Raw genomic sequence first — 26,872 nt, 5'->3', positions numbered from 1 at the left:
CCACTGTGCTCAGTGTGGACGGAGTTCAAGGTGGCTCATTCTCTGCCAGCAGTGGAACACCTACCAGTGCTTAGCCTCAACTAGAAGGTTCATTGAAGGTCTGCCTCTCTACTAAGCCTATATGTATCACCTGCTGACTGTGATCACCAGCAAGCCCGCTGCTGATCTTGCTACAGAGAATCCATAACCATTTCTGTTCTTTTCGCCAATGCAATTAGGGGGGTATCTTTAAGGTTTGATGTGAAACCCAGGGTCGGAAGGTACCTGCATGAGGATAGGACATCATCACAGAGAAGGGGGTTGAGGAGAAGTATTTTGCTTCTGGTGCCTATTTGATTTTGGGATGGAGGAACACTTTACTACCTAGGGAGTATTACTGACCCCATACTTTGGAGTGATGTTATTGCTTTGGACACTACAAGCTGCTGCTACAATCAGAGACTGATATTCAGCAATTGCCCCATCACCTTTGGGCAGGCTAGCTGGTATGGGGTCCTAAAGTCTCAGCTTGCCTAACTCACTCTTCCCATACTGCTTCCACAGGTGTGGCAACTCCAGCAAGAGCAATTTAACACAGATCCCTGCTGTCACCTTACACATTGCAAGTTTTAGTGAGAGACATTCTGCTCTGGTGCATAATCACTGGCCCATGGGAACCATCTTATGCAATTGGGAGGGATACGGAGTAGTTTTACACCTGAAATCCACAGCTGAAGGCTATGTGTAAGTGCCAGTCCTGTTTTAAGTGCGACCTCGTGGTATTTGTTGTTTCACCGAGGGTGTGTCCTCGCAGTAACATGCTGTTTGATGAACAGTTAAGAAGACTGGGACAAGTACCTGCTGTGCTCCACCGAAGAGTCGTGAAGAGCGAAACATAAGGGTCTCAGGCTTAAAAAATTAAATACTGAAAGAAATGAATAGTAAACAAGCGTTCTTGACTGTAAGAACTGCTGAATAGAGGGACCAGGTTGACCAGAATGTACTGGGAGGTCTACAGAGTCACTTGAAACCCACAACTGAAGGCTGTTAGTGAGTGCCAGCACTGTGTTGAGCGTCACCGCATGGAGTGTGTTAATACTAGTTCAATTGTTTGCGCTTGCCAGCGAGACCACTGACTTCATTCCTTCAATGACTGATGTCCTCCTGCTTCTCCTTCATTAAGAATTCTATCAAACTATTTACAGGCCTATAAAATGCTGCTGTCGACATCTTTATGAATGATTTACTACAAAAAGATACAGAAGTGCACACATCAGTTGGGAAAGTTGCCTTCTGGTCTCTGTGAGAAAGGCTAGCTGTGGTTGAAGACAATTGCTGTACACAAAAACTCTTTAAAAGCGAAGGACATAATAGTGTTTTGAGGATTAAATAGTTGGAGGAAGTAAACCATCTATTTAAAATGTACATGGAACATTTACAGATAATATAGTTTGTTGCTAGTTAGGGGTCATGGGTGGATGTCACCGAATAGTACAGCCAAACTTTAAGTATTAGACCCCTCAGAAAATATCTCAGAATCAAGAAAAGTGCACGATATGCCAGTCATCAGAGCAGCGTGCAGAATTGATGCAAAAAACTAGGTTTTGAAGGCAGCCATGAAATATTGTCAGCTTTAAGCATAGCAAGAACTGGCAATGTCAATCATTTTGGCTATCCAGATTCTTAGCAGTGAAGCTCCGTAAAGGGGCAGTTTCAAGTTCCCCTGGCCTCAGTCTTGAGAGATCTAAGGGGAAGGATGTACCAAAAACTAACATTTCTGATTTTTCAGAAACAGCTGCTCTGCATCCAGCTGGCAAAGGCAGCCCTACAAACTGCTGACAGTGGTTTCATCCAGCTGTTGAAAAGATCACATAAACGGAGTATCACCCGATTAAGAGATGATGGTAAATCTCCCTCTCCCTCTCCCTCTCCCTTTCTCTCTCTCTCTCTCTCTCTCTCTCTCTCATGCACAGCATTCAAAACCTTAACTCCTTACAATGAGAACATTGCTTGTATAAAGAAAATAAAATGTAAATCCAGTACTTGTATAGCACACGAATCACCCTCGAAGGGGTATCTCAGCACTGGGGGCTGTAGGGAAGATTAAGCGAGCTATTGCCCAGAGACGCATGATGCTGGCCAAAGCCCTAATGAAATTCAATTTGTTTGAACGAAACGCGTTGGTTGTGATCTTGGCTGTTTTTATGAAAGACATCAAATTTCAATAAAGGAGATTACAAATATAAAAAAGAAGTGTGGACTTTTCGTTGTTCGGTACTACCCAACTCACAACACTTAACATAACAACCCTTGAAGGATGAAGGGCAGAGGAAGTCAGGGCATTACTAAAAGTAATACTTTCTTGTGTACAGGCAGATGTCAGCAACCAGCTCTTATCTCACTGAACCGGCTTAATTAGGTTAAAGATTGAAAGAAATATACTCTAGAGTGGCAATATTTAGTTATTTATTTAGTTCATAAACACCTATTCTCGTAAAATGGAAGTGCTTCATTAAACATTTCATTCTCAACATTTTGAGTGAACAACGTTTCAGTTACTGACTATATACATTGCTGTAGGCCAGTGTTTCCCAAACTCTGGTTAAAGTCAATTTTTGGTGGGTCGTGAAAGTCCAAGCAATAAATAAATATGCCTTTAAACTCTGTATTTATCTTGTAACATTTGCTGCGCCTCAAATATAGAGGTCAAATGTCAAGCAATGTCTTCTAACAAGTTGCTGCTTATGTTGTTTTAACATAGGGACTGGTGTTTACAAACTCCTCTCACTTTGTAGTCAGAGAAAGAAAAGTTAAGAGGATTTTGTCACAAAGTTGCTGGGGCACAGAGAGAGTAAAAGGAAAGAGATGTCATGTTTTGTAACACAGAACACAAGTCATAGCCTGTAAATTAACTGTGCAGATTCACCAGCTAGGGAAGCAAACATTAAGAACTATTTTTATAATCCTGAAATGGGATGGGAGTAAAGATTTTAATAGGATCATAACACTTTATTTGGTAATGCACGTGTTAAATATTAATTGAAACCGATTTCCACACATTACCAATTGTATGCAGTATAGTTTTATCAGTAAAACTGTATGTCGTGGTGCAAATATAGAGGTATTTCAATGGAAAATGTGTTGACAGTGTGCTGCCACATAATGCTTTAGTTACATTTAAAAAATTGCCTGCCTCATGTCCTCTAAGGCTGGGTGGGTCGCAAAAGTTTGTTGTTCTAAAAAGTGGGTCGTGGTCATAAAACGTTTGGGAAATACTCATCTAGAAAGCAGGTGAACCAGCACTGAGCGAGGTATGAATTGCATCAATAAGGGAATAGAAGGAAAAGAAAAAGGTTTTATGCCATTTTTGTGCAGGCAGTGCCCTCTGCTGACCAATACTCAGAACTTTTTTGGCTACAGATACAGATTTGTCAACAGAGGCAAATATAATCCTTGCCTAAAACAACCGTATAAAATCTTTGGAAATAAAAAAAAAGTCTGCTTTCTTGCTCAATGTCGACCTGAAAACGGGGCTGGATTTAGACATATTGTTTGTCTTCATTTGTATACATTTAGTTCTATAAATGACAGAGACGCCTACCCTACAACATACGGGAAGTAAATACGAAACAGCCAACTCTATGTCGATACGAGCGGTCGACGCAATACTACCTCTGGGTTATGAAAAACATAAAGAACTATGAAAAACATTCATATACAGGAGAATATAACTAACTACCTATCCTACCTCAGATCACTGTATATTCTTTGTTAAACTAATAATGTACTCTACCTATTTTACATCTTTGTTTTCTTCCGTCCATCTATCATGGGAGGAAGCACACCTATCGAACTTCTCTACTGTAATATCATATATTCTTGTCATGTGAAGCGCTCTGATGCCCAGGGGTCTTGTTCGCGCTATAGAAAACTTTTTAATAAATAAATAAATAAATGAATGGTGGTCAGGGTATACGACCCCTCGCTATTTTCCTATTTTAGTTATCTTCTTACAAGCACAGTTGCAATGCGCTACGTCAACATAGTCTCTTCTGAAGTCGTAGTTTCATTTTTGAAAGCCTTCACTTCACAATATCATTGTTGACACATCCAATAGGTCAGGTTATTTCTCTTTTAAATTAGTGTTTAAATGATTAGCGAGTGTGTGCGTGTGGAAAAGAAGGTGTGGCCGAGGGCACAGTTTGGTTATAGACTCATCCACATAGTCATAGTGTTTCATGCCTCTGACAAAGCGCAAAAGCACATTTGCAGATGTAAAACACACTACGCAGTGGAAGTGCCTAGATAGAAAGAGGTGCATCTATCGTGGCCTGCACAGTAGTGTTTTGATGTCATACGTGAGGATTAGAGTTCTGCTTGTGGTGTATGTCACTATCCTTTGGCACGTATTGAAGTCAGATGTGAAAAGACAGGTAGATAAGGTGTGGCTGAAAAGAGGCTACGTCATAGCACAAACTTGGTGAAGTGGGTTGTTTATATCCCCACATGTCGTTTCATTTTCGCCTTAATTTATTGTTTCATAGGAATATACCGCCTCATGAAGGGCAGACACATGCCCGAAATGCATTGGGGACATCCATAATCTCCGTGTGGTGTTTTTAGCCATTGACGTAAATGGTTTATGTTTTACATGAACAGAATGGATGACGACAACATGAGAAAAAATCATTGTTTTGGAAGTAAATAAAGAATCTTAACTGAAAACAGAGATTGACTTTGAGGTTGAATTTGATAAAAATTGTTACCTAAAGTTCTCCAATTGTGATCCCCAGCAGTGCACCAAAGGGACGCTTCCCAGTGGGACAGCGCAACAGTTATCACATATGTACAATTTTGGCAGTGTTGGTATTGTGTGTTTGGCAGAGAATGCTCATATGATGCTGAACAGAACATCATTGCTGCTGGAACAATTGTCAGATTGAGGGGGCTGCCATTAATGTTACATCACTGAAGTCACAAGGATTGTGATACATGCAAGTGCCACACAAAGAACTAGTGTCGCAAATGAGATATGCTCACTCAGTAGGAGAATAGTAAAAGTGTAGTATGTAGTTTGTGGTGCATTTTGAGATTAGTGCTGCAAAAATATTACTAAACATGGTATGGTAGCATACTATCATTCACAGGCTGCACATGTTCTATTGAAATACCCACTAAATTTGCAAAGATGTTCAGTTTTACTGATAAAACACTATAAAGTACAAACTAATATGTGTGAGAAATCGAGTTTCAGCAGAGAGGAGTGTTAGACATCTGCGATACACACACAGTCAAAGAATTACACACGCAAATCAATGAGGAGACCCACACCAATTTATAAAAATTAACATTTATTTTTATTTAACTTTAGGCACCAAGATCAACAAGATCAGGTAGGTACTTTTTAAAATAGCAGGTTTAAAGAAAACAGGTTTTTTTATACTTTAAATCGTTATTGAAGCACTTTGCAGCAATGTTAACCTATGAAGAAAACATACGCTGCATACCGTCACTTAACAATGGCTTACGAGACCCTTCCCAGGGTCTTAATGTGAGTATGGAGCAAGGTCCAAGGCAACACCAACAGCTCATCTCAGGAGGCATTGGGGCGTCTGGGTGCTTTTCAGTTTCCAGTGATTTTGATACTTAAAATCGGAATTGAAGCACTTTGTTGTAAGGTTAACTTCTGGAGGAAAAACATATATTGTATTTAAGCACTCAGCAGCAACTTACGGGACCAATCTTCTGGACTTAAGGTGAGTTGAGGGCGAGGTCCATGGCAGCGCTGTCACAGTGAACTGTTGGTGCTGCCTTGGACCTCTCCCCGACTCACCTTAAGTCCAGAAGATTGGTGTTGCCTTGGACCAGCATTGGATTTTCGTCACCGGTAGTACTTGGGGTAGAGGTAGAGGGGACCTGCAAATAGATGCTACAGGCAGCTTTGGCATGTCCACAGTGGCCTTTGAATAAAGAGGGGGACCAAGCTTGCACCATGAGCCCAATTCAGCTCGGGCTAGGAACCACGTGTGAAGTGGTGCTTTGTGGCATCAGGGTTGTGCAGTCCAGCCCTCTCAGTCTTTTTCGGGAGGGCCTGCAGGGAAGCAGCTGCATTGCTCTACGGGAGATCTTGAGTCTTTATTGAAGGCAAGCAATCCTCCCAGGTTTTGGAGGCACATCAGCTCCAGGACGAGACATCTTTGGCGAAGTTTCGATGCAGAACAGCAGACAGGCCGGCAAGCTGGGGCCACATCGGTTGGTCTTCTTCATTCTTCTGCTTTCGTGGCTCTTCAGTGTCCTTTTTCCCCTTAGGTCGTCAAGATCTGGGGACCATGTTGGCACCGTTGGCCCACTTCAGCTCGGGCTAGGCGGCTCAGTGCAGTGGTGCTCTACGGTGTCTAGTTTTGCGTTTTTGCAGCCTCCCTGTTCTGTCTTTGTTACCAAGATGCAGGGTAACAGCTCCACTATTAGACAGGAGTTCCTGAGTCTTTTGCGAAGTGCTGGCAGTCTAACAGGCTTTGGAAGATCAGCAGCTTGCAGAGTGAGACAGCTTGAGAATAGGTGAACAGGACGGGAGGGCTGGTGCAAGTCAATTGCTTCTTCTGCAGTTCTTAGTTTCGCGTCTCTTCGGACCTTCTTATTCTTTTGATTGGCAGGACCTGATTTCCTGGTGCCTGGGCTCCCCTAAATACTAAATTTAAGGGCAGGAGAGTATAGGGTAGTAGCCCCCTATATGACCACTTCCTGGGGTAAGGTATGTTACCGCACTGATAGACCAGTAGTATCCCTTTTGTTGTGATACATTGTAAGTGGGCATCACCCTGTCCCAGAGATCCTATATTTGCCACCACCAAGATGGTCGCACAGATGGCAGGTGCAGGTGCAAGGTTGTTGTGTCCATGATGCTTCAGATTAGGAGGCCAGCCAGCTGGCCCTTGTAGCCCCTCTAGGGATGTGGGTTCAAGAGATGGAGGTCCCGTCCTTCTCACCAAGGTAAAAGGGCAACAGGCACCAGGTCAGAGCAGCAGTCCTTCAGAGCAGAAGTCCAGCAGAGTGGCAGTCCTTTCAGCAGCACAGCATTCCTGCTTCCTGGCAGAGTATCTACAGGTCCAGATATGTACTATAGAGCTGGTGTCAGAGGTCCAATATGTAAACCCAGCTGAGCCTTTGAAGTGGGGAGAAGCTTCTAGAAGCATGCCTTTTTGAAGTGAACAGGGGCCCTGTCTTCCTGGCTCTGGCTCCAGACTAACTACAGGGGGTATGCTTCCCTTTGTGTGGAGATAGGACCCAGCCTAGTCAAGTGTAAGTGGGGCTGTGCCCAGCTCCTCCCTCCCATCCTGCGAGTGATAGCCCATACAGAAACACCTATGCTCCCTATTGTGTGTGGCTGTCTAGGAATACATAAGGCCTATCTGTCATCGACACCCAGTTATGTGACCAAGAGACATAAAAAGTCTAAAAGATGCATTTTCAAAATTGTAATTTAAAATTCGACTTCACCATAAGTTAGGATATTTCCTTGGCAGTATAATAAAAAATAATGGAGAATTAGTTGATTGTTCTGGAACCAATACCTAATAAGAGCCCCTTCTTGGACTACTTCTAGAATATACTGTTTTTACTCGGTCTTCAACTGCTATAAGCCCATAAATCAGGGGGCCCTGCTCATAAGTGGTTGTTGCATTGAGTAGAATCTATAAACTATACATTACTATTCATTGCTCCACTGACGCTCCTGGGTTGACTTCTCCAAGGGGTTGTTATCAGTAGTGTAGCAGGTGCAGTGGCACCAGAGCCGAGAATTATATACTCCAATATCTAATATCAGTGGCTTTGGTAAATTACCTTACATATTGTGGTAAGAATTGAAAATTTGGCTCAATGCACAACATAGAGCCAATAGAGTCAATTTACAGTTTGGCTGATATGGTCTTGCTGAATCACCACAGCCCATGGCATGAAATTCAGAATTTTGTATAGGCAGACTATCACCGTTTGGCAGCACTGACTGGGAGAATACCACATTTAACAAGCTAGGGTAGCTGTCTCATCTTCTGGAAGATAAAGATGAAATTTATAAAGCAACCAGATATGATGGCAACATGGTTTAGCCAAGTAGTTGACCCTCCATGCTAAGACTACCTTCAAACACAACCCAGAGATTTGACTTAGCTGGAGGCGCTAATTTTATTGCCCAAAGCTCCAGCCGTACCCAACCTTCGCTGTGCGCAGCATTCATCTGTGCGTACCAGTGGTCTGCCCGAAGACCTAGCCTGTGCACAAACCCCCTCCCCCCATGAGCGGTCAACCACTTGTTGGTGATGGCTGCAGAAGGTAGCCTTTGTCCAGGGCCTATGCCGAGTCCCCGCAAGCAGCCAATCTCCAATGTGCTAGGCCCGGTACCCATCCCTTTGAGTAAGCCAATCTGTATTATCTTCCCCATTTTAAAAATGATTTCTGGGTACCAGTCTACCTGTGGCGCAGGTTTCAGACCCATGGTACAGTGGTACTGTGCATGCTTCCTCAGGAAAAGTTTGCACGGTACTGCAGAACCATGGGACTGAAGCTTGCGTCCTATTCGCGCAACAGTACCATGGTACCTCACCTGAAGGCTGCGCTAGGTCCCGCAGGAGTAATACTGTATCCAAGGGCCAAATAATTTTTTTTCCATTGTATTTTGTGCCTGTTGTTCAGGATGTCCCTACCCTTACCCCCTATAGCTTTTGTTTTGTTCTGTAGGACATGGGCCTGAGTCCCAGAATGATTCACATGCTGATGAGGCTCATAGGACTCACATACCTCACTTTTGGTTTGAGTACTGCTGATCCTTCCAAGCTGCAGTGGGTGCTTTGGTTCATCCTTAGTAGTCCTCCTATTCTGGGCATTGTCTGCCTCATGCAAGGCCATCTCTAGTACCCTTGTGTGTAGTCAGGCAGCTCCCTCTTTCAAGCAGAGTTCAAGCTACCCTCCCTGGCAGCTTAAAAGCTTTGTTTTGGGCAGCGGGCTTGTGTAAGGGGCTGACAAACAAACCGCAAAGCCAAGACCCGAGAAGCCACGGCCCAAAAGCAACACAACTTTAATTCAGCTGGTCCATTGCTGGCACTGCAGACCCTTATATAACTGGGCATGCACCTGCGCCAGAGCCCTGCAATACAAGACATCGGCTTGGCTAGGACAATGAGCTGATGGTCTTAATCGTGAACCATGCATAGAGCACACCATCTGGATTGTCAAACCTGACAACTACTGAGGGAAATGTAGACCAGTCCTATGCCGCATCAGAGACCTAGGTCAAAGGTACTGTACAACTGAGGTCATACAGGCCAAAGTTAGGAAACTGCAATACTCACCTCACCAGTCTTGACTTTGATTAAACATCTGTAGGGAAAAGTTGATTGTTGACCTGATCTCATGAAAAGGGACTGGAGCAATTCAAGTACTAGATCGTTCACAAAGAAAACCCTTAAGAGGGGGCCATGAACACAACATTACACAGTCCAAAAAAGAACTCTTTACAGAGCGAACCACAGGAGCTGTGTCCCCAAGTGCATCAGTATATGAATGTAGTGTGCCTTTCTGAACTGTATGTGTAGGTGTTGTGCTGTGTGTGCAGAAATAAAGTATCTTTCCTTTTAATCAAAAGCAATGGCTGGACCTTTGTTTATTTATGGCTGTTGGACAGTTTATTGAATTCTGAGCCTCTAACCCCACACCTCCTCCCCAAGTAAGCCAGGCACTGCTCAACTCCACTACTCTGGTGGGCCAAATGCTAAAGGGGATGCTTGGTGTTCAGTTTTGAATTCAGCAGTAAGGTTAAGCGCTGGTCACCAGTGGGAAAAGGGCTCCAAATGACACAATCTGTGGCAGTAACCCACGTCTGTCCTGGGGCTCCTAAAAAGGTTCCCAAAGTGGATAACCATGGCACATGATTGCACTGATTGCCTTATTAAGTGCACAACCAGACATATGGCATTAATAAGCATATGAGGAAGAAACATTGCACCCAGCATTGTAGGAAGTACACACATGGAAGATACCTGTAGACAGGATGTCATGTCACAGACGCTAGGACATGATCCTCTCAGTAGCAGAGATAATACTGGGCACCACTTCATGCCCAAAGCGATAAACAAGTTGTGAGAGGAGACACAGGATACACCAGTGCAGGTCAGTGGAAGGACAGTGTGCGTGAAGATAAGCCCTGGATACTGCCATGGGAAACTCCAGATCTGTGCAAGAGCAAATAGCTTCAACCAACCTTAGTGAGCTGTTGATGGATTCATTAGGAGGGTCACACGTATTGAACTTATAAGAAAGGATTAAAGGGCCCCATATGACTAAGACTCAATTCTGTAACACATGAATTGGCCAACCGCGCATCCCAAAACATATGTGATGTAATCTAACGGAGAAATCATTTAGAGAGTGTGCTTTATGCTGTAAATATCGAGTCCTAAATAGAGGGAAGGTTACAATACCATACAGAGCAAATATATCGCTTAGCTACAGGTAGCAACTGCAGCCTAGGAGATGGAAGTAGGGGTGCCGAGAGTGGCGCAGCACCCTAAAAATAACCATGCTGGAGTTCAGAAGGTGAAAGTGCAATAAAGGTGACTTTAAATTTTGTTTTCATCTTGTTAGTGTGCTGTGCGTTCAAAGATAGAGGTCAAAGGTTAGGTTATGTCATCTGTCAAATTGTTGCTTATTCTTTTAACTGGACTTTTGCGTTTACTTTCTCTGACTGTAAAGTGAGAACATGTTGTAAAGTGAACTATCTGACAATCTTGCTGGGGTACAGGCAATGTGAAAGGAAAGGCTGTAAGATGTCAATATTTTTCTAACACACAACAATATGTAAATACCTGCCAATTAACTGTACAATTATAAAAAATATATCAGCAGTTAGGAAAGCACAAATGAAGCAAATCAAGACACTTTTTGTGACACACAAATGACAAATATTCTTAAAGAAAATTTCCACGCATTATTGTTTGTGTGCTATATAATTGTATCGGTACAAATAACATGTCTGTGCAAATTGAGCAGCTATTTCAATGAAAAAGTGTTGTCTGTAAACAACTGTTCCTACCACACCATACTTTAGTAATATATGTGTGACAGTGTGCTCCAAAGTGCACCACCAGCTACATGGCGCACCCTTACCACTGTCCTGTGGAATGGGTGCAGCTCATCTGCTACACTTGTTCTTAGTGTGACACTTGAATTTTTCACAATTCCCATGACTTCAGTGACAACATTGATGTAGTACCACTGTAATGCCGGGTATTGAAGGCAAACGATGCAGAAGAACACAGAGGGAGCTGAAGTGCAAGCCCAGCAGTATTTCAAATCTATTGCATCAAGCAAACCTTTGCATCATCAAAACATAACACTATCAAATAGGCAGGCGCGGCAGGCATGGGTAAGAGCGGTGAGTCGGGGCATCGACAGACGACGGGATAGTTCAAATTAAATAAAAAATAATAAAACAACTCACCTTGCGCTCAACACATCGCCGACTCGGAGTGCAAGGTTAGTGGTTTTATTTATTTATGTTGACTTCCCCCCACCGCCCCACCGCTCTGTGTTTGCCGTGCCTGCAAATAGGATAGAACACACTAAACCCACAAGCACCACAGTTCCATGCAACCATAGGGAACTGAGGCCAGTGCACAATGTGCCGATGTTCAAAAGTACATAAATTCAACAGAACCCACTAATGATACCATGAATACACCCTCATACAACCAACACAACATTCATGGCCACACAGATTTATGTATGTCACTCTTCAGAGCACTATACTCCAAAAAGTCTTAAGACTACTTGTAGAAACAAAATACAGTGCCCATCGCGGAACACAATAAGATCTTGTACGCATTAGAAATAATGCTCAGCTCAACACTATCAATACGTCACAGCCGCTACATGCACCACACTCTCATGCACCCAACACAGCCCCCAACAGGTACCAGCATGTTTAAAATAGCAAATACAGCACTAAAAGACTACTTTAGCACCCAACAAACATAGAGCGTAGTATCATATAGAGGATAACGTTGTTCTACAACAGTAAAGCACAGACAGTATTCTAACTGTATAACATGAGCTCCATGCCAAAGGTAAGAAAGTCACTTTGCCCCATAAGGCAATGCAAACTCCACATAGTCCAAAACAAATGCAAAATGCACACCCAGTGAGCAACAAGTGTTGAGAGTCCACAACATGCACTACACAGGTACCCATAACATAATATAAGGCATTTTAAAATAAAGACTTTCGAGAGGTAATGCTGGAACCTGGGTCCATAGGGTTAACAGTGTTGGTGATTTTTATACTGAGCCAAGTGGGTAGATTAAGTCTATTTTAAACAAGCACTAGCAAGGCTAACGATTTGCCATTTCTCTAATTATTTCATCATCTCAGCAGTTTCAGGTGAATGGGTTCTTTACTGCAGTGGCTGAACGTTGTTTGATATGCATGAATGCACACATATGACACACATTCAGACATAGATGGATGCTAATAATAATGTTGCTCAGATGAGACTGTAGAAAGGGGACTACCTCCAAGACAAACAGTGCAAAAAGTTTGTCCCTAGACTGCAGAACTATGCATCATGTCATGATCTACTCTGATGACAGGTTCCGCTGACACATTCAGATTGGCGCACCGTGGTTGAAGACTTCCAATGATGTCCTGATGATGATCCTGATATGTTTATAGAATCAAAACGTTGTTAACTCTTGTGCACTGACTCTGTATCATGTATACAATATATATTATAGCGCGGATTTGCTGCTATATATTTACTTGTGACTAAAAGGATTTTCGGATTTGTGTCACACATGATTGCCTGGGTTTGTCTATATGGTTTTCTTTGTCCTCCGTTTTTTTTATTTCTACCCACCATTTTTAATGCATTTGTTAAATAAGTGTGATTTTATTTGGTTTCATGGACATTGTGTCTGGTTCTAACTTTTATTTGTCAATACATGGAGGACTGTTGGTCATAGGGACCCTTGTTCTCTAAATCAACTTTTAGAAAGTTGGCATTTTCTTGTCCAAAATTCTTGGTGACTGCAGCTTGTAACTTTGGTCACATGACTAGGCGTAGCTGAGAGTTGGTGTTTGTGTATTGCTCCCAGACAGTGAGACCAAGGAGCAACGGTGTTTGCAGGATAGGTCATCTCTGACTTGATGAGAGGGAGAAGCTGTTACCCAACACACTTGCACATCACAAAATCCCTGCCTGGTCACTCCCACAAAGTGGTTGACACCAGTCTAGTGTGACCCCAGACAAACTGGGGCCAGGGTAGGGAAGCAGGAAATTCCAACACCTTTGGGAGGGGAGACATCCAGAAACCTTCTCCTACTTCAAAGTGTGCACCAGGTATAAATAATGGACCAGCCCAACACTTCAGTACATCTCTGGACGACTCCGAAGGACTGTTGTACTGCTTTGCAAGGATGGTTCCTCTGTTACCCTGCTTCCTGAGTGAAAGGACTGGGCTTGCATCTTGAACCCAGGACGACAAGAGTGACGGCAAGGGCCAGTTGGCTGGCCTCCTGATCAGAGCCAAAAAAATCAATGGGGGAACGGATCACTTGTCCTGGGTAACCAGGGTTTGTTAGTTATTCGTTTTGGAAACCAATAAAAAACCCTCATTCACATACCAAGGCTCGAATGGCGGTATATCTTGGTTCTCCGCCTCTCTTTTTAGCAACTTGACAGCATCATCCTCGGGTTAGTTCGCATGCTTCCTCCACCCGGAGGTAAACCACTGGTTGGTACAGTAGCGATCAGTGATATTAAGTGGAAGTGTGAGTGAAATGTTTTTTTGATAAAAAGCTTGGATGACCAGACAGAAGAACATTTTATTGGGTCTGGATTCAGGCTTATTTAAAAAATTGGCATGCGTAGGATGGGGATTTAAGAGGCTTCCGCACTATTTAATGTCCATAAAAAGGTCGACATGTTTCAGCCTTAATTTGTCCAGGAGGGGTCAAGTAGGCTTTCTTCAGGACCTAGAGAAAACAGTGAAAAAAAGAAGGGACCCTATATTTTTAGGGTCGGTCTAGGTATATTAGCCTGACTGTGATACGGTCTGGTAGTACCTTGTCCGTGTTTGCGTTAAAGCAGCATCGGGCGTCCGGAGAGGTTGGTTCCTGGTCTTGTGCGGGAGATGCACAACTTGTGCTTGCTCTGCCTCTCGGAAATAATCACTAAGTGCATATTAAAACGCCCACCTTTTGCAAGAGAATTGGAATCTGGTTACTACAATTATTTAAACGTAGGGATGAGACCTTGGTGATGGGTAGATGGTGGGAGGGAAGTTGTTGTACCCTGGGAGATCTATATCACAGCAAGGTTTTTCTCCCCTTTCAGGAGGTGCCTGGAGTGAGCCCTGGCGAGTTTTTACAATATGCTAAGTTGGCTGGGATGGTGATAAATATTTGGACTGATTTCCTGGATGCCCTTGATCCCACTAAGACTCTGGAGGAAGTTTTCTGGCTGGATTCTGGTCGACAAACGGTAACACACATGTGTTGGGCTATGAAACCAGATAATCCCAAATTAGCAGTGAAACCGAGAGGTGTCTGGGAAGAGCATGCTTGGGAACAGATAGGCGACGGAATGGGCAGTGGCCTTTGATCAGGTGAGGAAGGTTTCTGGTAATGCGAGGTTTAAAATCCTTCAATTTAACTTTCTACTTCACACTTAACCTGACACTATTATTTTGAGCAAAATGTATCCAGGAAGGTTGGTCTCATGTCCTAGATGTGGTTCAGATGGAGCCTCTTTCCTACACTTGTCATGGCTATGTCCTTCGTTTGCTGCCATTTGGGAAGAGGTAGAGGCTAAATTATCAAAGGTTAAAGGTATACCCTGGGAGCTTACTCTACACTAGGACTTGCTGGGCATAATGCCAAAAGCAAAGAATAAAAAAAAGGCAACACATTTTTACAATTGCCACTGGTTTAGACATGTATTGCCAGAGAGTGGATGGAAACATGGAACCTACCATAGCACTATGGATAAAAGATGTACCGGAATGGGTTCATCAAAATATTTTCATTCATAAAAAATCCTCTTTCTTCATTATCACTCAATAAAGCACGTTCATCCTACTGCTCAGCAAAACTCCAATTGGCCTGCAGCGTCTACTAGATAACCTACTGGGATACACTGATAACTTGTGGCTGGAACTTAATTTTACTAAAACTAAGGTATTACGCTTTTCGAGTAAATACAACAAAGCGCTGCCCAAATTCACCTGGCAGACCAAAGGCAACTCTCTAGAACGAGTGAATTCTTTCAAGTACCTTAGTGTTCACTTGAATTCCAACTTACCCTTTAAAACGCATTTAGCATCCAACAAGCCATAGCAAACAAGCTTTTGTTTGCTTTTAAAACCCTCCAGCAAAAGACACGAAACACCCCACCACACCACCTTCTTCAGGTCGTGGCTGCCAAACTAATGCCTTCATTAACTTATTGCTCTGAACTACTGAAAGGGAATGATGCATCAATTTTAAATACTCTTCAAAGGAACCTTTTCAGAAAACATTTTGCGATTCCACAGCACATCTCTCAAGCTCAAATGACGCTCAAGTTCAGCCTGCTCCATCAGAGCCCAGCAAGGAATGGGGCCTTAGTCAAACTGTCCTGGAGGCTTAGAGTGGCCAAAGTCAGCTAGTTCTCACACCAGTGATGGCTGGAAAAAGAAAAGCGGGCAGACAAAAACTTGTGGTTTTCAGAAATCGGGCTTCCAATCAAAGCGCTGTAGTTAGAGAACGCTTGGTATACCCCTATGGAACAAGCTGCTTTCAAACAAACCACCAACAGAGCAGTCATCCCACGCCTCACATAAGGCCACTTTTGCGTGCAAACGGCATGCATAGGCAGTCATGCCATTGTATGGGCAGTCGTACCCTCACCAACACTTGTATGCTCACTTCTCTGCGGCAGGAAACATGACCTGATGCTTGTCTGCCTTGGCGTCTTTCCTTCCAAGGGCTTAGTCCCTTCTTGGAAGCAGACCTTGAACAATAACCAATGCCGCCTCTGCGGGTATACCAATGAAACCCTACTCTATCTACAATGTGTGTGTCCGGACATGCTACAGCACAGACACAATATTCTACGTCCAACGTATAGATCACTACAAGTCAGATCTTGGCGCCCAACATTAATAGCCTTGCTAAGAGGGAACCCAGGACAATCATCATGTAAGGCTGTGAGGTTCCTCACCCTTGCCTCCAAGTTGCAGGGAGGGCACAACAACCAATCTGCTGTGCCACACTAATTTTGAACTCCAAATTGCTACACCGAGGGTCATTAACAGCTGTTGGCAATGGCCATTTAAAGGTGCTTTCCCTCACCTTTTTGCTTTTGTTCCTCCTGATTTACCGCTGATCTATGTGCTAGCCGTAGACTTTCAGTGCTTTGACACTGCCATTCAGTGCCAAAGCGCTATGCTTGTCAAATACATACAGGTGATTGGTGTATACATGATTAACTGATTTCAGTTAGCTTTAGGTCCCTTGTGCAGTGGTAAGACATATACCCAGGGCATGTAACTGGTTGTGCCACCCTCGGAGGTAGATCTTCAAACGTACCACAGGGTTGCCATGGCAGAGGCTGTGTTTGCAGGTTACATTTTAACAAAATTCTGCATGTCTCTTTCTACATCTGAGTACTCCCTGGGGGCAGGTTGTGGTTTAGGGAAGATGTAGGGCTTGTGTATGTGTTGGAAGGTGTGTTCAGTACTGTGAGGACTACTTCAGGCACTGATTAACATTGGGACTCTGTGGAAAGGCTATTGAGTTGTATTTCCTAATTGCAGAGGAATAACAGTATTGTATTTAGTATCAATGGTTAAGTAACTCAAATCCTCTCCGGTAGTGAGAGTGGATATAACATTAATAATGTGGAAATGTCACTTTCGGAAAGTGGGCATTTCTATGCCCGTGGCTCTCTGTGTGCCTGTCAACCTTTCTCAAATCCACATATGGGTGCTGGGGGAAAGCTACATCTGTGCATTCCTGATAGACGGCCATAAACTATGGGCACTCAAGGGAAACTGCAGACCTCTGACTCTGAGGGCACTTTCTGGGTAGGATAAGAGGGGTGGAATTGGCACCTGCATTCCATGGGCAGGGTTCTGGCCTCAATAAAGATACTGATCAAGCCTCCCAGGGTTGGATGGCAGACAAGACTACCTTTAGAGGGAGCCAGTGCTTTTCAAAGGTGGCCTTTTGAACTGATCGCATCTTCAAAGGCCATTGTGGGTATAACTGCAGGGGCTCAGTCCTCATGAGTTTAGAGACGCTTTTGGGATTGGAACCATTCTACGCTGGTTCGACACTGGCACATCGACAAGAGAAACAATTGGGGCAGGAGAGACTTCAACTGGATTAGCCAAAGACTTGTTGTGCTTCAGGAAGGGGACTATTGATTTTTGCCTGGATGTTGCTGGCCTGCAGCCAATCACCTCCTGTCGTGGCCTGGGGACCCAACCACTCTCCAAGGGCCGGTTGGCTGGGTTCCTGTCCACGAGATCCCAGGGCCAGAAAGGATCTCCTCGTTTCCACATGATCGTAAGGACCGCACAGAGTGCTGCAGAAACTAGTGGAAGTTATCGTCGGTTGGGACAAGGATCATCCTAACGTTTGCAGTAATCATAATGTGCAGAGGAGTGTGGTCGTAAAGAACAGCAGCCCACCTAGGGTGCTGTAATGTGAGGAGTTCAGGAGTACTGGGGAAGTTTGCTGAGTCTGAGGGACCCAGGCTTGAAACCGGAAACCTGTGCTAGCTCACACTTCATAGCATGTGGTGTCCATGGTGTGTTGAAAGATGTTTGCTGAGTCCGCGGGACCTAAGCTGGAAGCCTGGACTGTCTCCGACCTCCAGATCGGGAGGACGACAGTGCCTGACATTGTGGCCTCAGTCCAAGGTTACCGGCTCCCTCCCCCCAGACCACAGGGTACTTTGTTTTGGATAACATCGTGACTGGACCTGAGTGGTCTAGTTGTGCCTTGTGTGCACCCATGGCTGGTTGCCTGGAGCAACTGTGGCTCGCACCTCCGCCTGGGGGGGAAACATTTTTCCGCATAGGAAGAACGTCAGTTTCCGGTGTCACAGTCATTTTCCTATGGGGGGGGGAGGTAGTGATCCCACACTCGTGAAGGTACCGCAGGTTGCCTTGATGGTCTAATCTGGGCAGACGAAACCAGGTAACCGTTTCCTTCCACTTAGTTGGTCCTGACAATCTAATCAAAGTGTCTCCAGCATAGTTTAAGTCACTGCTGGGGTGGGTTATGAGGCGTAGCGGAGAACTGTGACTTCTTGGCCATTACAAGGTGTAAGGGGTATGCAATATTGGGATATGTCGTGTTTTATGCACATGTATTAGCAGGAAAGTGGAATACCTCTGAACAGTCCTCATATATGTTCTATTGTTTTGATGTGGGAGGGATAGCTTGGATGAAGACTACTTCGGGAAAGTATGCACATGGGTTTATGCCACTTTCAAGGCTGAGCGGATATTGGGGCAAATGAATACCTATGACTGTTGCATATATGTTCATGCCATTCTGCTGCTAATGGGAGAGTTTGACAAATGCATATATCTGTTAAGCATATATAAGATGCATATGTTGTTTTGACTTTAACGTGTGTATAATACAAAGACCAGTGTCTTATACATATGGTGTGGAGTCTTTTGTAGTGTAATCAGTGTGTTGCGAGGGCGGTGCTGTGCCAGTACTTTACACATTGACCCTTAGGATAAGCCTGACTGCTCTGCGCGCCAAGCTAACAAAGGATGAGCACATGTTATCTTACGAGTGTATCTTACTCATCCTATCTGGGAAAGTGGATTTGACCTGGTTTCGATGCATTCCAACCAGCCAAAAACGGCTGGGTCTAACAACAGCCAATGGCACTAATACAGTTCGTCTTCAGCCCATCACCTAGATGATGCTGCCATTGTTACGCACCAAGCTCCTTAGCTCGAGTCCGTTCCGGCGTTGTTTCAACCATGCACAATGCACCAAGCACTTTTTGTCCAGACTGTCCTTTATATCCCCCAGTTCTGTTCCTTCCACTCCTTCCAATAAAGCTTTATTATAACACTGAGTATGTATTTAACGTGTGTACTTTGGAGTGGACACAGCCGTCCTGGTTTTCAATGTTTTAAACTCCCTTCTTCTTTTTAATTGCTTTTTAAGTGTACTGATGTCTATTGTAATGATTTTAATGAATGAATCAATCAATCAATAAAATTCTACTTCTACTCCACTTTCAAATTTGTGACTTCTGAATACCAATTGTAGAATTGTAATTTGGCTCTATAATAATCTGGGCCATGCACAGGGTTCACATAACAACTTTCTTGGCTCTTAGTTCACCGATGGTTCATGTTTAAAGGCGTGTCATATTTTACGTGATGCTTGTTATATGGTTTACATAGCAAACCTTTTCAGAGTCGTGAATGGGCTCTAAGATACGAGTCAGTCTAGGCTCCCCCTGTTAATTTGTAAGCTCACCTACCTCTAGTAATGTCATTGTAAAAAGGAACTGCGATATGTTATAAATGTTCCTATCTTATGTGTACAGCACAGGTGCGTGTGTAACAAAGGGTAGGGGAGGACAAGGATCAACTGTGATGCAGTAGGGCTTTGATTGCCATTCAGAGAAAAGAGAATGGAAGGTCCGGCCGCAGTCGTAGCCCCAGATATCAAGACAACAAGAGAGATGACTGGGCTGTTCCTAGGGGGAGAAAGAAAGAAGGAGAAGGTCACTAAGGTATAAGGGCTAGTGCTCAATGGAGGACCACCCCTGGGTATCCAATTTGTTGGATATAATGGCCTCACACACCCTTGCGAGTGTCATGCTTCATCATAGGCAATGCTCCTCATCGGGCAGGCGGTGCAATGCCCAACGGGCTCACCTCAAAGAGGGGCTCTTTATCGAAGATCTTTTATCCAACTGCCTATGGGTGAAGTGGGGGTGAGTGGCCAGGACAGAGTAGATAGTGCGGGTGAGGATAAAATGTGGTACAAGGTACCAGAAAACAATTTTATTCTGGTGGTCCTCTACCACAATTAAAATCAAGGGCAGCCGGTGTTCATGGGAACTTTGGTTTCCCAGATTGGACCGGGGCTAAAGTGCAAGTGGTGTGGTCAACATGTTTCTCGCTTCTGAGACTTTATGTTTATATAGTACAAGGATGGAGACTCTGTGACTTTCTGTAATCAGGGCCAGCGCTAGGCATGGCAGTGTGGGCAGCTGCCCAGGGCCGCGCGCTCAGCCGAAAGACAAGGGGCCCGCTTCACTGTGAAATGCCACACTTTCACAGATTGCCCACCTGCACCTCCAGGGCCCCCTCCCCACACAATCACAATACACATGCGAGACGTCTCGACTCGACCTTGCTGGTCAGGGCGTGTAGGCATTCCCGGGGGAGCAGGGGTGGGGGAAGGGACAAACAGAGTGGGGAAGGCACAGCAGCCAGGCCATCAATTATGGCTCACAGTGTCAGGGGCGGGGCCGCACCTCTGTTAAGTACCGGCCATTCCCTTTTCGCATTTTGTTGCTAGGTGCCAGAAGGCCCCTTTGTTTCCAGGACAAGCCAGACACAGGTAAGGCGAGGTGGGTGAGGGGAGGAGGGAGTTGCCAGATCAACTGGCTTTTCTTAACTTTTACATCACCCATTTTTTTATGGGAATGTGTATTTAAAATGTATGTAGAACTGCCGGTGCTAGGGCAGTGTTTTACGAAATGCCTCCTTACTGCTTCGAAGGCCTAGGTGAGGGAGCCCCCTTTCCCTGGGCCTCTAAGCACTAGAGCGAGCTGCAAGGTCCAGGTGTGGGGTCCCCTTCCCTGGGCCTTGTAGCCAGTACTCCCTCTTTCCTTTCCTTTATTTATTCCCCTGTGAAATGAATCCAAAAAAAAGAAACACTTTTGCTGGAAAGGTCGTCTTTTTTCTGACATTTTTCTCTTCCAAAGTGCAGCCTTGGGATGGAGAGAAATAAAAGGTTAAAAATGTAAAAAATAACTAAAGCAAGACAGAGTGGGTCGAAAAGGGGCCATATTGATTTTATTTACACCCAAAACACATTAACGGCACTTTACAGAGTTTACCATTGAAGCACTACTTTTGTTTTCTTCTCTTTCTCTGAACAGCATTGTTTTCCCCGGGTGGGGAAATGCACCATTCCTGGATGTACTGCAATACCTGCTTGATGGGCGATTGGAAAACAAATTGCATACCTCGGCTCTGTATTCATGAATGTGGTCTTTTTGAACCATATTGCTTACGTTTTGTAGGGATATAAGCAATGGACATTGAAACTGGTCCCTTCTGGCCCTGTAGTCATGGTCTTAGCTTTTCCTGCAAAAGCACTCATTGATTACTGAATAATAAGTGCAAAAGCGTTAAAGTAATCATGTTGTTCCTGCTTACATTTCACATGTTTTTACTTAATCTCACATTCCTTATGAGTGTTTGCTTTTTCCAGGATGTTGTCACTTTTTATTTTTAGGCAGCATATTGCTCTGGTCTAGTGCCTAATTTGAATTGAGTCGTCTCCAGGTGTTTATAGCGGGGAGCAATTGGGTTATAGTTGAAGGCAGTGCAAGTTTCTCTCAGTGGGGCAGTATGGAGTTCAGTGGGGGAGAGGATGGGGCACTATGGTCAGAGCTGCTGAATTTGGAACTGGGGGACCAGGTTCAGCCGTTATGACCAGTCCACCAGACCACTCTCCTGAGAGAGCACATTTCCATCCTAGACCTTAGAAGGCCCCGAAAGCCCTTAGAAGAATGGTGTCTGAGCACCAGCAGGTGGACCATAGAGATGGCTTAACCTTGAAGGCCTGTCCACTACTACCCTATTTGAAGCTCACCTCGAGTCTTTTGGGCAGGCCTACAAAGCAGCACACCCTAGATCAACAGTGACTCTGTCATTGAGGTCACAGGACCCTTGAGAAGGAAGGCTCTAGGGCGATGCGACAGATGAGATCGCAACGAGTGCTGGCTTCGTGTGGGGGCGTCATGTTGCGAGTATATTATGTTTCTAAAGGCACTTGCTGCCTCCTTCCTGGCCTTCAGCAATTTTGGGCAACAATAGAAATGTCATGATAACTCCGGTGATTAATGTTCTTCCTAGAGAGAGATGGAGTTTAGTCAAGTGGAAGTTTTGACTTATGGAAAGGTAGCACAGAGGGTTAATGTGCCTACTGCAAAGAACATGTACCATGCAGATCACTAAGTCCACATAATAGAAATAGGCTAGTGGATTACTGCTTTTGTCAGAGAGATCCTATTGTTACTTGCAGTTTATAAGTCAAAATCCTAACATAGAACAATGTGATACTAACTGTCATCTAAAATTTGCATGCAAACTGCAAGGTATAAATTACAGCGTTATGGGTTTTTCCCCAGTCTTTGATTATCCTAATGTTGCAAAAAGGGTTCATTTGGACAGAAATCAATTCTGGTTATAAAGAGAACCCCAACCATGGTATTACGTTCTAAATTCAGAGTTTATGTTTCTCCAGATCATTCACTACTAAACTATACTGCCTACTAGTATGATTGTCATGTGACTCCTAGTCCTTTGTCTTATGTAACATTACCTTTTGTGAGTTACACATGTATGATTGATTGTCTCTGTGTAATGTGTGATATAAAGTTCTCTGACACCCTACACTAGTTTCAGTGGCGCTGTAAATCTAATTGAATGCATCTGAGCGAGAATATGGTTATGGAAACTTGAGGGACACTGTTAAAGGGTGGTAGTGAGGGAATCTGTGGCAGAGCGAGTCATTGGGGGGCACCAACATTGTAGCACAGGGCTCCACCAGCGCTAAAGTCGGCCACTCCTACTTCCTACAGTTCTAACACCAAATCAAAAACGTTGATTTGAAAACCCCTTCAATCTGAAGCATACCTTCAAGTCAATGTATGATTTAGCAGTGGTCTTGGTTGTCCTAAGTCTTTTTTTATTTATGTACAATCTTTATTTGTTTGCAATGGTGTCTTGTAATTTTGTATTATATATGTTGTGTTTTTGCACTTAACATAATTCTGGCGAGTAAAGAGCCCACACACAAAAAAAAAATTGTCCTACGTCTCTTAGCATGTACGTGTGGGATACTGGTGAGAGGATTTACGTTAAAACAAATTATGCAGTATTAATGTCACCCAAAGGTAGCACAATAATGGCACAGAAAGATAAGGGAGCCTTTTGAAATTTCCAATTATATCCATGGTGTGAGAGGTTTTCTCTTGTGTCATTTTATATTTTCAATGATCCCGCCCCTCATTACCTCAACAGGACCTCCCCCCTTTATGAGGCATCACTAGAAATTGTATCATGCACTCATCTGGAAACAATCAGTTAACAAGGAGTAAATAATATACATCTTTGTGAGACCTGCACCAAGCTTTTCTATCCAATGTGACAAATGTAATCCATTTAATACAGTTTTAAAATATATGGACTTATTTCATTTTTATATTTATTTTTTTGTCCATGTTACTGATATCCTTGTTAGGTCTCTTCAGTGATGCCAAATAAGATCAATAGTCCTGCAATGTCACTTTCTGTGATGTCACTTCTTGTGATGTTACCAAGGGTGGCTCCACCACTAGGGCGGAGGAGCGTCGCCCTACTGCTTCCTCACAGTGCGAGAAGCAGAAACACAAAATGCAAAAACCACCATTTTATGTTTCTGCTCGTCGCACTGCGAGAAAGCAGAAGTGTTTATTTGGGGACAGGCAGGTCTGCTTTAGAGTAGGGGTGGAGTGCCTTGCTCACTGCTTAGGGCGCTGACTGGTCGGCCATCCGGGCCGACCAAACCAGTCACGCACACTATGGCCTTTCTCCATGTAGGCGGCAATGCAGCCCACATGGAGAAACTGGCCTCCCCATATGCGCCTGGCTGGTCGGCGTCCCGACCAATCACAATGTAGCCATTGCAGAGCTGTGATTGGCTTAGAGGAGGGGGAGGGAGACTGCTTTCATCCTGTTCCTACCAGAGTCAGGAAAGCAGGAATGCAGGTCAGGCGCAGAGACGGGCGCGAGACCCAGGAAGGTAAATGTATTTTATTTTTAAATTAACCGACTGCAACTGGATGTAACATGCAAATTAGAGGGACCTCACATCTTCCCTTTCGCCTGGGGCCCCAGAAGTTCTAGGATTGGCACTGTCTGTAACCCTACTGTTTTTGTATATTTCGTTCCTATGACATGTTCATGGGAAATGGAAAAAATAGATTTAAAAAAAAAAAAAACGTCAAGAAGCACGGGACACACAAGCCAGACTCATAGTCAACCTCAAAAGGTGTGTCACGGACACAAATCTGTAACATAGAGATAGATGGTGAGCATACTTCGCACAACCAATATCAGAACTTTGGAGTACATTTGTACACATGACAAGTGCCTTGATTCGCTTTCCTATATGAAACAAATGTAGCAACCTCCACAGTCAAGCTGAGTCATGGAGTGAGTGAAATTACCAATGATCGCACCATTTAGGGGTAAAGGATAAGGTTCAACAGTAAATAACTCTAGGTAAATTCATTTATGCAAAGAAGGTGGCTACGGATCCACCTCCGTTGTGTGGCATCCGAGCTTGTGCTGACTCCAGGACAGACTTTTAGCGAGGGCACAAAAGTAAAGGAGGCATAATTTGGGAATCAATATTGAGACATAAAAGGGTTGTAAGTAAACAACACTGCAACACAATGCTCTGTCGATACTTAAGAAGGAATTCGCTCATAAGTTACATTCATACAACCATAAATATTCGCTTTCCAAACTGCGGGTTCCCGAGGTTAATACAAGAATGGACCTGATAGTTCGCATTACATTCATGTTATCGGAACTGTGGGAGTACATCCCATATTTCGAAAGTGAAACTGACCTGGCTTTGTACGTGCAGACGCTGACGTGAACAGGAAGACGTCCGGCAGGAATTATTGACACTTATTTTCCAGAGGAGCTCGTACACTGGACGGCGAGCAGCACAACACAGCCTGCCCTGTTCTAGGAACTCCGAAGCTGCCAGTTCACTGACTTGGACAGGAAGCAGAAGTGCCGGGTGTGTGCGAGGTGTGACGTAAATGTGGGATTCCCCAATCCCTGTTATGAAATCCCCAGCCACGCCTCTCAGCTGTGCAGCAGTCATCGGGATCGCAGCGTCTGAACAGAGTTTGGGGAATTCTTCTGGCCTGTCTCCACAAAGTGCTGGGACTTTTTATACAACTGAAGGCTCCTCGCCATGTTGAATGATATGAATAACGGATTTATTGCGCGCACACGTACCTAAAAAAGACGTCAGATGTAACTACTATCTCAACTACTTTAGATTATGAGATTGAATAAGAATACCGAGCAAACAAAGAAGACGCACTACCAGGTCCTATTTAAAATAACTCTGAAATAGGGGGACGGTATTGAAGCCAGTGAAATCATCTATTCCCCCAGGCATCAGACATCACCCTTGTTAGCCAAAATGCTAGTTCGTAAAAATGACTCAAGTCTCAATGCCATTCTTGCCATTGAGAATATATTCCACTCTCCCGCTGTATTTACTAAACATCATAAACTCAACAGCAAGTAAACACCATTTTAAGTTAAACCATTCCATTTTCATTTCAGTTTATAATATATACTATAGAGTAGCAGTTTGACACAACTAATACATTGAAATATCCTAACCACATTCCCACATTTCTTAAAAAAACTGTCAGTCATGATTGGCCACCCCTCAGGTCCCCTGTGGCTTCACCTAATTCAATTGACTTTGGCCCGGGGAGAAGGGGCCGCCATGGAGCCCACAATTAGTGATTCTTCACAAGACAAACCCACCAGCCCACTTAAGATAGAAGGAGATGGGCCAGCATGAAAGCTGCTTGCCAAAAAACAACCATCTCTACCAGAGCCACCCAATAGAGAGAATACCCCTGGCACCCAAACAAGAGATAGACCTGGGCAAGCGGATCATACCTTGGTCTACTGGCGCTGCCACCATCTCCTCTAACATTCACAGGGGCGCGTAATGGAGTACCCTCTGAGGCTATGGGAAATCACTGAAGTGGATGCACCAGCCCTATTTTAGAGACCATGGAACCACAGCCTCTGTTGAGCAGGGGCGGATCGGCACTGCGGGCATTCGGGAATCGGCCGAAGGGCCGCTGTTTCAGTGCCCTCTGTGGGCCGTTTTTTTTCTCCCCTTTCCCAGTCCACAGAGAGTGCTCTCTGCTGTCTGCTCTCTGTCGACTGGGAAATGGGAGAAAAAAAACGGCCCACAGCAGGGCGACAGAGACAGAAATGAAAGCGCTTCACTGTGCAGGCCATACAGCGATTATCAGCTGTGGCCTCTACTGCACCCCCTGCCCTGCAAAGCAATCACGCTGAGGGTGGCTGGGGAGGGGGTGATTGTTTACAAGAATCGGCCTCCCTGGGGGTCAGGTGTTTCTCAGGCCTTTGAGCCATTTTCACCATGGCCCCCCTGAGGCCCACGCCGCCGGGGAAACAGTGGTAGTCTTCACACCTCGTCCACAGCCCCTCACTTTCAGGGCACAGTGGGCGAGGAAGAATGGGTCTGGCTGTGGGGGCCAGGTGATGTTTTGAAAGCGCACAATCTTCACGTTAGCCCCCTCCCCCCCCCTGCAAGAAGTTTAAAAAAAGGGTTATAGTTCTTTATCGGTGTCATCATTTTAGAACTGGTGCATTTTCAGTATTACATTCAAGGACGTCATGGTTGCAGCTTTTCTATTTTATGCAACTAACAACCATTGACAAAACCTATAGTTCTGGCTTGTTGTAGGTGTAACATTACTTGCTGTATTATATATCTGAACGCAATGAGAGAAGCA

At 44.3% G+C, this 26,872-nt stretch overlaps 1 protein-coding gene across 1 annotated transcript in view; it reads right to left on the bottom strand.

The window, feature by feature from the left end:
• Positions 1 to 25,112, bottom strand: part of ALPK1 (alpha kinase 1) — a 314,892-nt gene extending 289,780 nt beyond the window's left edge. Inside the window, exon 1 of the mRNA XM_078676727.1 lies at positions 24,916 to 25,112. The gene's annotated coding sequence lies outside the window, so the exon portion shown is untranslated. The remainder of the gene's footprint in view (positions 1 to 24,915) is intronic.
• Positions 25,113 to 26,872: the final 1,760 nt, after the last annotated feature.

The sequence above is a fragment of the Lissotriton helveticus genome, chromosome 2_1 (assembly GCF_964261635.1).
Source record: "Lissotriton helveticus chromosome 2_1, aLisHel1.1, whole genome shotgun sequence".
NCBI classification, from domain to species: Eukaryota; Metazoa; Chordata; class Amphibia; order Caudata; family Salamandridae; genus Lissotriton; species Lissotriton helveticus.
The sequence above is the reverse complement of the archived record's forward strand: the minus strand, read 5'-3'. Positions and strand labels throughout refer to the sequence as shown.